This window comes from Camponotus vicinus, unplaced genomic scaffold (genome assembly GCF_025532165.1).
Source record: "Camponotus vicinus isolate PSW18456_S1 unplaced genomic scaffold, iyCamVici1.0 SCAF_9, whole genome shotgun sequence".
In the NCBI taxonomy this organism is placed as follows: Eukaryota; Metazoa; Arthropoda; class Insecta; order Hymenoptera; family Formicidae; genus Camponotus; species Camponotus vicinus.
Window position 1 is genome coordinate 4307282 of NW_028141981.1, and position 13776 is coordinate 4321057.

Consider the following 13776-nt stretch of genomic DNA (forward strand, 5'->3'; position numbering starts at 1 on the left):
CTAATTATGTTACAAGGATTGCCACTGAAGTTCCTGTAAAAGAAGTTATATGTCCGTCTAGGTTCGCCAGCTTTTCCGGAGTCGGTGCCTCTTCATTCCCTCCCGCTCCTCCTCCTCCTATCCTGTTAAACTTAATTTACTATCTTTTAGTATCTAACTTTTGTCAGCGGGTCATCTCTTCGTTTCGGTTTCCGTGTCGTCTGCTGAACAAACCGTGACAAGTCGTGCCGGTGATATATACCTACATTCTATAAAATACATCAGACAGATTTAAATTGTTTTGCTTATACATTAGTTTATTACAAAGATACTCGTGGCTCGTGGCAATAAACACAAATATTTCGTCATCTTTTGATTGACGTTGCAACTTTACTAGCGCTATTTCTGTCGGATTAAATGTCATATTAAAGAATAATGCCGAGCTCGTTAACAGTGAATTATCACTCTTGCACATAATATTTTTACAGCAGGTATTTACTTATATTTTACATGCGCACAGGGAATTAGAATCGCCCTTATTCGCGAATATAAAACATCTATTAATTTTCTTAAAAATGTCTTCGCTTTTGCGGATAAGTAATATTTATTTTTATCAGCATACGTGTGAAATATACTTGTGCGTTTCATTAAAAAACTTAAAATTCTTTTAATGAGAAGAAAATATATTCGTACGGCTCAATCAATATTTGAAAGCGACTTTTTATTATAGAAACAGACGTATATTATACATATATCTCCACAATCGTCGAGAAATCGTCTCACTTTTCCACTAACTACCCTCATCTTGCTAGAGTAGGTAATACGTACTTGTCAAACCTTACATCATGCCATTCATATGCGGTTGACCATCGCTTGAGGCGACACGAGAGGAAGCGGCCGGTGTCGACGTAATGACGAGCGAGAAGATGTGAGAAACTCGAATTGCTTTTCCAGCCTCCCTCTTCTCTTCTTCTCTCTCTCTCTCTTTCTCTCGCTCGCTCTAAGGTTCCTTACGTGTTAACGTGACACACCGGCATGCAAAAGGACCCCGTGAAATAGCAATCGACTATCGATGAGCGTAACGCCATCGTCGAGCAACGGTTAGGATGGGTTTCGTAGGGAATTCGCCTCTCGCGCGATGGAACTTAAGGATCGTGGTTGAAACTGTCTGCAAAGTTAGGAGTAACCGTGACTCATCCCGCATCCCGAGATGCGACCCGCTTGCATACGATGCTGCAGTTTTCGTTTACCATACCTCCGAGTTACATCTTCCGCGGGTTCTTCTATCGCGTGTAGCAATCTCAGGAATAGCAACTTCGCGAAAAATATCGGAACATCGGCTGGGAAAGAGGCGACATTCACTTACATATGTATTCTCCCAGCTGTTAAATCAAGTCATAGAAAATAAAATATGCGGATAAATGCGAGCATAATATATGAGTGCTTATTGTTAGTCAAGCGATAGGATGTTAGCACGAGAAGATTTGCGTCTCATTTACGACATATATAATCTTCCACTTGATATACTGTTATTGAACAGATTGTATACAGACTTTTTAAAATTTTATTATTTTTAATAATTTTGTAAAATAGCTAATAGATTCTAACAATATATAAATGAGCAATGTAAACAATGTTAGAATAAAATTTCTTTTAATATTATTACGCATAGTCTAAAACATAATCGATGATTTAATTTTTGCTCGCATTTGCATCGAGCAAACAATCAAAATTATGTAATGATAAATCGAGTCATTCGAAGAAATGAGAGAAAAAAAGTAAGAAGAGAAAAAAAAGATTACATTCATAAAAAGGCGATAAATCGGCGTCGCACTTTGCGTAATACAGGGTGTTGCATATAGATATATAGATATATCCGGCCATCTCTTCCTGCTACCAACACGAGGCCACCCCCGCAATAGCGTTCGGTGACATTCAAACGTCGTGGCATTTTGTGTGTGTGTGTGTGTGTGTGTGTGTGTGTGTATCGCTGATCCCCCAGTAATACGTCGTGATGGATTTGTAACGCGAGAGAAACGAGAGAGGCGGGACGATAGCCCTCGTGGAGAATTAGTAGCAAAATGAGAAAAGAATGTACATGTGGGCGCATGACGCTAGTTGTGTATTTGCCCGGCGAACAAAAGGATTTCGCGATAAATATAGTCGCGACTGATACACCTCTCGTATTCTTCGAGATCTTCCACATGTAGGAAAATAAATTTTTACAAAAAATTTATTGATATTTTAACTGATATTTTACCGATATTTTAATAATATATTTTTTAATGTTGTACCAATTATTCTATAGTTATTCTATAGCTATCTGTCTATATTAGTGTAATTAATTAATGTAAATTTCTACCATTTGATATTTATAATATTATATTTATATAAATTAATACTTTTCCTGAATTAATTTTTGCCCTGAGTTAATTTCTTTAGCAATTTCTTTTTGGGAAATTTTTAAATGAGGAAAAAAATAATGATTTGTTCCCACATATAGAAAAAATATACAAATAAGTAAAATATAAACATTTGTTTTTTTTTTATAATCATACTTTTTATAATATTTGTTCTTTTTATTTCTTCATAAACAGTGGCATGAAAAGAATACATTCAATAAAAAATCAAACTAGAAATAAAGTTGATGATACTGTTTCACGGTAATAAAAATGTAACTTAAATTTAAAAAAAATTAAAATATTATAAGAGAAGTTGTACGTGTGTGTGTGTGTGTGTGTGTGTAACATATGTGAGATATATATCGAGAAAACAAGTAATAAAAATGTGTCCAAAGTTAGTAAGAGAGGCGACCAGCAAAATTAGAAGATACATGAGGTGGAAAGGAAACTGTGCGAACAACACTTGTAACCCGGCAAGAATCGATACATGATTTCCTCGGTTCGTGAGATAACGAACAATCGGTTTCATGACGAGAACGGGAATCGAAGAATCGGGGAATTTGTTACTTCTCAGATGCCGCACAAAGCGGATCCGATGGGATTGCGGTAGAACGCGCAGAGGAATTGATGTTCGCGTGAGTAACCTAATGCCGAATCGAGAGAGAGTAACACACAAAGTGACGACAAGAGGAAAGTTTATCTGAGATAACTACCTCTCAAGTACAAATGAATAATTATCTTCCTTTAAAAAAAAGTATTTGCTAATCACACAAAGAAAAACTGTCGCTTACATAAATATCTCGAGATTACGTTTTGTACCAATTGAAAAATATTTAATTTTGAAAAGACTGATTATAAATATTGATTTATAATCATTTTAAATCACTTATAATTATTAAGATTCTAATAATTATAAATATTACTAATTTCTCTCTTTCGAGAGATATGATTTTTTTCAATCTTTCCGTATACTCTTCAGCTGCAATTTGCGTGGGAAAAAAAATTTGCGAATCTAACATTTTTTAATTGTCATGTATTTTTTTATTGGTTACGTGTAAAAAAAGTTAGCTTCGCTAATAAGTTACGAAACAGACAATAAAGTTTATGCAATTATATTCTATAAAACTAACAAACACAGGAATTCTTTCCTCTACGAGTTACTGTCCGCTTCCAATATTTAGAACCCGAGAATTAGATCCTCGAGCTGGACAACAGCTAATTCGTGACTCGCATGATTGCATCTTAATGCAGCTTCCAGCGAAGAGATCCTTTCCCGAGATATACGCATCGGTGATGATGCTCGTGATGACGGAAAATGATGACAGATACAATGCATGAACTAAAGAGAGAGAGAGAGAGGGAGAGAGGGAGAAGGAGAGGGAGAGAGGGAGAAGGAGAGGGTGAGAGAGAGGAAGAGGGAGATGGAGGAAGGGATGCGCAAGAGACGAGTTACGCGCTAAAAGCGGAACCAACACAGGAAGCTCATTAAGTTGCACCCCGCAGGCCGGGTGCACACACAGAGATATAGCAGATGCCCCTTTTCACTACCGCGCATCTATCCTACCTGTTTCTACTCGGCTACCTGTCTCGCTCGACACCCTCTGTTATCTATCGTACCACGTATCGTACGCGCTAAGCGTCGTTCGTTAGGCGTCATTGGCAAAAAATTATGATAATAAAAATAGTATCTCAAGCTTGAATATTTTCGCGTGCATTTTGCTCCTCGCGTTTTCCTCCCGACGAATTTTTTTTTTGCGAATCCATATGTTTTTGGAATCATGTTTTCACTATTTCTATGCGGAAATTCATTTAATGATATGATAGAATGAAAGAAAGATTACGTACCAAAGTGAAAGAAAGATCGCGTATCGAAAAATTGAATTGATAATTGAAGGAAAAAATATTAATAAAAAAATTATGTTATAAATTATCTTTTTATATTAAATTTTCATGGGATGTACATAGTTTGTATATATATTTCATATAATTTTATATCATATGAAATATAATATAAGCCGTTATTATATTATATATGAGCTTTGATTTTAAAATATTGATTTTATATTGAACCAACAATTATTATAAAAGTTATAAATATATATAAAAATTAAATAATAAATAATTTATAATTACATAAATAAATTTATTATATTATAATATTTAAATTTATAATATTAAATTTATAATATTATAATATTAAAATTTATGAATACATACACACGCAATAAATAAAACAAAATAAAAATTTTACATGAATCTCTAGCTCCAAATAATTAAAACTGAGACGTAAATCAAATGCGAATGTAATTCAGCCGTATATCAAAGTTATAAGTCACTTTATACCGATTGTTCAATGTTCATAGCCGGTAAAGGAAACATCTCGCGTTGATACGAATGAGAGATTCGAACGAGAGATCCGCTTTCGCGGATCCTCTATCCCGAATAAATATCGATCCATTTAGGCTGGGTAACGGGAGTATCCGTTAGTTCGTCACGGGATAACTGAATCGGTTTGTACGAAGGGAGATTAGCCCGCTTTTGGCGAGAGAGAGAGAGAGAGAGAGAGAGAGAGAGAGAGAGAGAGAGAGAGAGAGAGAGAGAAAGATTTATGCAAGAGATGGAGAGGGGAAGGGACGGAGAAACGGGCACGTTCTCTGTTTTCGAAGTGCGTTGCAAATCGCTATAACGATTTCATGTTTTGTCTGGAATGCGCGAGAAATGCGAGATCCGAGTAACGAGAGTTATTCTATTTGTTAACGCAGTAATAGCGAATACGCGGTGGATTCTATTAAGCGTTTCGCAGCGCGAAAGACGAATCGGCGTTATAATCAAAAGAATGCGAGGTGACGCAGGCAGGTGGGAAGGAAGACAGGGGGAAAGAGAAGAGGGAGAGGAAAGATGCAATTCGATCTACGCGAACGAATTCGAGATTGAGAATGAATGAAACGAGCTAGTTACGGTGGATTGAATTAAAATAAATCCGCGCGGTAGATTAAAGCATTAATTTTTATACGATTTCCGTTCGGTAAGCCGTAAACGGTAAACGCATTTCGGTTACGCGCCGCTCGTACGACGTTACAACGTTTTTCTCTTTAGACGGCAGTTACACCAATTACGTTATGACGATAATGAGAAACGTCACGCGATGCAATTTTAATTAGCGCGAGGATGTTTGCAGCGTGTTATTCGGGCAGCAGTATCGTTCTAATGCATTCGCGTAATCCAAATGAATTACGTTTCAAATATTAAATCTTCCTTCTAAACGCAAAGTGATTTCGCTAAAACCGTCGAGAGATTTTAGATGGATAAACTTGCGCATTTGCGTTTTATAAAATATAAAATTTTTACTCGGCAATTCGTGCTACGACTACTCGTCATTAGCGAATAGGAAAAAATAATAAAAAATTATTATATATTATAAAATCCCGCGCGAGGATGTTACTGCACGAGACGGACAATTAGCAGATATTTTCTTGTTTTGTTCGTTAATCTGGCAGGTAGACTGACAGACAACATGATACAATGCGGTAACACCGATAACAATTTCAATTGTCATAGCGGCGTTATCGTGATAACACCGAAGCTACCTGATGCTACGTTGAAATTATATATCATCCACAACAATACACAGTCAAAGTATTTTGACAATTTACGATGCGCATTCCGCGTTTGCATTATATCCCACTTTGATTCGAAATTTATTATAATACTACAACACATCAAACGTTGTTGACAATTTTGCAATAACTAGTATTTATATTTTGGAATAATAGTATATAAAATCATATAAAAAATATACCTTTTTTTAGAAAATAACAATATTTCATAATAATTATATATTTCAAATTTTGAATCTAATAAATGTAAGAGACAAGGATGAAGATTAATACGGTGTGATTAGAATTGTGAGTCATGGAATTTCTGGTAAGAAAACATCGTACTACATGAATATGATAATAATATGCTATACTTGTGATGATTGCGATTGAAAAAGCACGCGAATCGTACGGTTACCGTGTCGCTAGCCAACGTATTTCAAAGATAAATAGTTGATATGTGTGGAAAGATTTATGCCAAGCAGTGGCTTCTCTGCTCAGGAAATGGACTTCGCCAACGCCTCTTTGCAAATTCCTTCAATATTTCTAGACTCTTTTACATCCTGAATTTAAGCACGTGACATCACTGGAAGATTTATATATTTCGCAAACATCACATTTTACGTAACATATTTTAACGCAATACCTTTTGTTACGATCGAGATATCTCGTTGCAAAAAGATATTTAATTGCAATATCAATTATTTTATAAACTTATAATGTGTATTGTGATATAATTTGATTTTATTGACATAAAAAGTAATGCAATTACACAGATTGATCGGTGGGTATTTAATGTTAATTACAACAATTCGATTTTACTTTAGTATCTGTTGCATATTGGATACGCAATCGACATTAATAAGGGGATTAGTATCAAACGACCGCATTTAACATTAAATACGCATCATGAATGAGGGACCATCCAACACGCGTTTCGACACGCTTCGTACCACACCATGTAAACGAAGATCAAAGGGTTATTTACACACGTCCCGCTAACATCTCAACCGACGGAATGTTCCGAAACTATGTAGCTCGTGCGTTTTCATTTATGTAAAGTGCAAGTCTACCAACCAATAGCGTGTGACGTATTTGGCATTACGTATATAATTTATATTTTGCATATCTATAATTTTTCTCGTGCGACATTTTCGACACACGAAAGCGATGTGCGACATATTTCAAAAATGTCAAAGCGAATAAAAGAAGGTAACATCTGTGTGCATCAAACGAAAATTATGATTAATTTTGGAATAGAATTATATTATAAAATTTTATTATAAAATTAATATTCTATTATAAAATCAATTCAAATAAGAGAAACGTGCTATTATAAAAAAATTAATTTTACAGAATAATTAAGAAGTTTAATTTTATAATAAATTAATTTATAAAATTAAATTTAATTTAAGCAACAAAATTAAATTACATATTTCTCGCATGATGATTGTCCATGTGGTTGATTTCTTTATCTAACGGGGGAATATAGGGCAAAATAAGTTTTATACTTTCGATGTGCGGGCGTGCGTGAAACCGGAAAGATCGGAAGGAAGAGTTACGATAGGAAGAAAAGGGACCGCGATAATTACTGCCGTTAGTTTTGGGCACAACGGATGTCTTCTCTCGCCGTGTTCAATGGTTCATCGGTATCGGGAGAGGTAACCAATAACATAGATCTACCGGTGAACGGTATCATCAGTCAGTCCGTCCACTGGCATGTTTATTACGAGGCGCGCGCGCGTTTTCGCGTCGACGGTACAAATGCCTCCACACCGAGAGAACGGGAAACCATTCCACCCCAGACTTGTCCATTTACTCCTGTCCTTCACTTTCATCACTTCCTTCACGCGCTTGTGTACATTTTTGCGCGATTGGTTGCCTCGCAAAATTTAGACAACGACCCGGCGAGGAAAGGTCAATGTTCAGCAGTTGAAGTATGTACTTTGCGAGGAAAAACATTCGTATGAAGCACGTGGTTAATTCTGAATGGATGCACATGTATCGTTGTTGAATTGTTGGAAAAAAAAACAAAAATGGAATTAAGCGCATATGATGAAAACTTTGATTTTCTCTAAATTGCTAAATATATATATAATATATTCATATATGCAGAATATATCGAATAAAAAAATATTATTGCACATACATGCTAATATATTCTGATTTGTATTTTGTAATTACTCTATGTATTATTACATATATGCTTTGTCAAGAATTATATATTATATATTATTGAATATATGAATAATATGTATGTTATATATTATTGTGAATTATATATGAATTAATATATGTATATTTAATCGTTACTAATATGATTTTAAAATTGAAAGACTTCAAAGTTTAACACCTTCTTTTTTACATATTTAAGATATTAATTTATTCATAAATTATATACTTTATTCATTTTCGGAAATTTAAGCATTCGCATGTGAATTTAAAGCGTGCTAAGAGCGAGACAAGAATGTTGTAAAGACGGTGGATGGGAGACGAAGATAGCTTAATTCTCCAAGCTTTTGAAAATGGGCGATATAAAATTCTACCTCTTTTATATACGTGTACAGGAATGTGACAAGCCTCCAATGCATTGTTATCATTTTTTGTGATCTTCATCCCGGTGCAAATTTTCAAGCATATTTCCGATAAAATGCAATAACGTGTGTCTACCTACATATATGTAAATGTATTTCAACAATTTATCTGCCGAAAATTGATGCAAAAATCTTCACGATAGTGAAACATGATTGGAAGTTGAAAAATATGAAAATTTAAAAATATATTTATTTAAATATCTCCTAACACTTAAATATATAAAATATATATATGTATGCATGTAATTAGATTCTGTCGCGACTAAAAAATTAAACAGCAAAATTGAGTAGTGTCATAACCGTTTATTGTTAACGTCGCCCATACTATTAAATTTTGAATAACCTAAAATTATTCGTGGCAAGTATTGAGCATTCTGCTAATTAAATTTCACATTATTAATATATTGCCACGAGTAATTAATGCTTAATTATTACATATTATAATATAATATATCGCCAAAATCGCATTTGTAAAATATAATATAATATTTAATATGTGACCATAATATAATTAATAGTAGTTCAAATTATAAAAGGATAGTTTAAATGCATCATCGTAAATAATAATACATTTCAAATTATAATTTTCGCGTGTCCACTTTGCGTAACCTTAGAATTAAATCATGAGAAGCATACTGAGACTTCCTTGCTAGATTTAAATTGGAATTTTCTTTACAGCACTACAAACAACTCTTGATTGTCTTTTCGCAACGTTGCGTCTCGACAATTGCGTTGGAGATAATTTTATTCTCAATTATCTTCTCAAGCGGCGAGTCTGCCATTTACGAAAACAGAATCATAATTTACGTAAAATCGAATTTCTCTTGAGATTGTGAGGTCTATTGCTATTATATACACATTTTATATATAGAATGTAATAATATTAATATAATGATGCAATTTTATTATATTGCATAATAGCATATCGCGCCACAATGCGTAATTTTATATTTTATAATTACTTGTTGCACGTGTAAGTGTAATCTATCATATTAATTAAATTTCGCATTATTATATACATGTATATATATAATTACTATATTATAAAAATATCTATAGCAGAGAAAATTTCGCGTGCTTCTTGCTCATTGTCAGCGTTTTGTAATTTAAATTTCAACTCGTTATACAAAAGTATATTTTTAAGTAAGCGCATCATTACAATCTCGAAAAAATAAAGCATATATGCGTTTTTCTTCGATTTTACTTATGTATTTTTGTTATCTTGTGTAAAAATATTATACCGACTGCACACACATGTATTATAGGTAAACGGACAAGAAATTATATCCTGAAATAAAGACTTATATTTATCCAGAAGTTTTGCAACGCATCTCTTAGTGCGCAACCCTTTATATTTTGCCCCTCGGGAAGCGAAATTTCTCTCAGTTTTCCGTCTCGAAAGTGAGTCGCTTTTTTCCTACTTTTGAAGTTAAACAAACGGTCCATATGAAGTATCGATATATGTAGCCAAACACTTCCGACGAAGTTCTATCGGAGGTATAAGCAATTTGTTTTGTCGAGCGGAACTCACCGATACCGATATATATGAGCCGAGTTTTCAACAAAATGCTGTTGCGGCTTGAACATACTTCTTCCAACAATAAAGTGACCAGACGTACAGCACGCGCTGCTGCATTGTAACGTGTTATATATTTTCATTCAAATCTACTATAGCGTAGGAACGTGTATCGTTTACAGGTACGCAATTTAACACGTTGCAGTTATGCGAAGAATAAAATTAATAATCTACATTGCATATTTACAACGAAGCATTTATAAAATGTATATAAAAATTATCCTTGCCATTAATTTTCGGATTGTATATTTATTTTATTTGTTTTACCGCGCTTAATATTTTATGCTTCATTTGTTGCATCGAGAAATGATGTAAACCATGTAGACTTGTCTCTGAGTGATACGAACCGATCATTGTAAGCACGAAGGAGATTTATAAATCTATATGCGCACAGGCAATTCAGGAAAATCGTGTTTCGATCACATAGCGGAAAATAAGATATCTGTTTCGCATACAAAGGAAATGACACTTTCTATGCATAGAAAAATGGACAGAATCTTATTTCCATTTTCTGGCACGCACCCTATCACAAAGCTTCACGAGAAATTCAGCCGGAAAATGCTCGCATGCGTACCATACAAGTTTCGGTACCATCGCGTGATTTTAATCAATTATATTTTTATATTGGTTTTTTTTTAAACTTCAGATATTTTGATAATCATCTAATTTTCAAATTTGGCTAATACATATTACGTTCCTTTTCGATGAACAAAATTAAAGACGCAGCAGACGAAAGGACGCTGTTTAATAATTCATGATGGCGCGCTCGCGTGCGGAACACACTGTGGCAAGTATTTTAGACGAAGGTACTACATATTGTACATACCGCCGACCTCGCTGCCAGTAGGTACAACTCTCTCCCTCTCTATACTCTTTCCCCTCGGAAAGACGTGTGCTACCTTCCCATCTCGCTTACAACCCCCGGTAATACCCGAATTTTGAACATTAGTTTGCGAACCATTTAGCACACACAACTACTATATAGTTTCCGTTTCCCCTTCTCTCTATCTGTACAGGTAGTAGTTGGAATCACGCAGCCACTGCATACATCGTATGCCCCCTTATCCCCCGTACGTATAGATTTAACCACAACGGTATAGTCCACACGACATAGTCATTGTGCATTAAGCCTAGGCGACACGCGTGGCGGACCTTCCGAAGGATACGACGGCTTCACTGAGAGTAATTTCACCGAGGAATTTCTTGTAATTTGTTGTAATTTGCACGAAATTTACTTAAACTCATTCATTTGAGAACTATCGATTATCTTAAGGTAATTTTTGAATTTATTTCTTTCTGTCTTGTAGAAACATATACATTTTATAGAGAAGTTTATAGAGAAATTTTTATTTTATTTTACATTTTTTTTTAAATAATGCTAGTAATAATATATTAATTATTACACACAATCAATTATATTATAATTAAATAAAAATAATTTAATTATATTTTTCTCAATGATATGCTAAATTTTGTCGCAAGTCAAATAGATATTAAAGAGAGCAAAGTAAAAGGATGTGCAATTCTAATATTTTATCATTTAAAAATGTAAATCAAACATATATAATATTTTATCTGATTTTAAAATTTCTTAAAAAAAAAAACTGTTGAATTTTTACCGTGCAAAAAAATATTACATCAAACATTTCTTTTTCACTTATTTTTCGCTTTCTTCACAAACTCGTTAAAATCACGTATAATAATTACGTAGCGATTTTACACAATGCTTTAGAAATCTGCTTTTCTTGAAGTGCAGACTACTTTAGAGTGCAGCGATAACAGAATTTGCGTTCGAGAATTTCCGATAAGATAATAATTTTAAGTAAATTTCAGATTAATCAAGAAAATTTTGAACTATAAGCCAAACCTTTTCATTGTCTCAAAGAATCTGATTAGAAATTTTTTATCTCAACACAAATATAAATAATGATAAATGATGATACAATGATATAATGATAAAAATAATATTAAATTCAATATAAAATAGCGTAAACATACAATGACTGTTTTTAACTGATCCTATATTAACAAAGCTACTGATTGTAACAAAATTATATTAAAATTGTAATATTAGAAAACTGTATTAATTTCGTGTCATTCAAATTCATCTTCGATAATACAAGATCGATGATTTAAATTATGCATGCAATTAATTAACGGCTCTCAATAATACAACGAGAAAAAGGTAATCTTTACTCGAATACAGTAAGATAAACATGTGAATAATCTTCTCTCGCGAATCACCGGATTTCATCGTGGATTATGATGGCAATTCTCGCGTTTCGGTTAACAGCGACGAGCATAATTGCGCGCAATTTCGAGATTCATCGTGCTCTATTGCCAAACTTGAAAGCGCGCATGCTTGATTTGATCTCATATACAATATTCCTGAGACTTGATCTTCTCGCTCAAGAAGCTACGGACGTCGGACGAGGCTTCCGAAACTCCCGGGGATACCGACAAATTAATCTCAAGACTCAAAGTTTAGTAAAGTTCGGCCGCGTTGCTCGACTTTGGTTTCCTCTCGATCGTGGTTTTGTCTTCTGCATGCGTAATGCATGCGAAATTATTTACGAAATAAATAATAATGGGGAAAATAATACCTGCGTGTACTAGATTGATGCAAAAAATGTATTAAGCGCGTGTTTCTTAATTAAATTCTGTTTTAAATAAAGTTATCGTGCGATTTCAATTTTAAAAAATTCTTTCTTCAATATTAAAAAAATGCATGAAAGCTGCATAAAAATATTGCTTTATAATTAATAAAAATTATTTAAAAATTATGTGATATATTGTTTATTCAACTTTATTTGAATAAATATTGTTTATTTTGTATTTATCGAAAGATGAAAAAAATTACAATTTTAAAATAATTTTTATTAATTATATTTATATATATAATATTTTATTAATTATATTAATTATATTTATTTTATATTAATTTTATTAATTATATATTTATATAAGTAGAATATATATATATATATATATATATATATATATATATATATATAAATAATAAGAACAAAAAATTAAATAATATGAAATAATTTCCTTATTAAAAGAAATAAAAAAAAATTTCGGCATTATATTCTCATTCTCAAAAACTTTTATCTATTATCTTATTATTATTACATTAAGAATTAATTTTTATTGACTGTTTTTCTGAATTATAGTCTTACAGCCATAACAAAATGGATCGTTTTATCTAAAATTCTTATTGTGACTTTGAATTATTTTTATGATTGAAATTTGTGAATATTCACACGCACCAATACATACAATAGTCAATGAGATATTTATAACAAATAAATAAGATAAATCTCTTTCAAATTAAGATGAATTTCTCGATAATTAGTTAAATGATCAAGTACTCATTCGATCAATATAAAAAAATTAAGATATCATTTATTTTAATTATTGTGAAATTGCTATGCTCAAGTTCTTTAATAAAGTTTCAAAAACACATATACAAAGTTAATGTAATTAATATATTTTTACACAACAATAAAAAATAATGATTTTTATTGAAACGTTATTCAATACGTAAACAAATTTTTCTGAAGTATACATATGAAATAAATATTGCATGATTTAAAAAGTGGCGCTCCCTTTCACAAGAATCTATT

General features: G+C 32.7%; 1 protein-coding gene across 1 annotated transcript in view; it reads right to left on the reverse strand.

The window, feature by feature from the left end:
- Positions 1-13776, reverse strand: part of LOC145976989 (lachesin) — a 34874-nt gene that overhangs the window by 19922 nt on the left and 1176 nt on the right. The gene's annotated exons all lie outside the window — the stretch shown is intronic.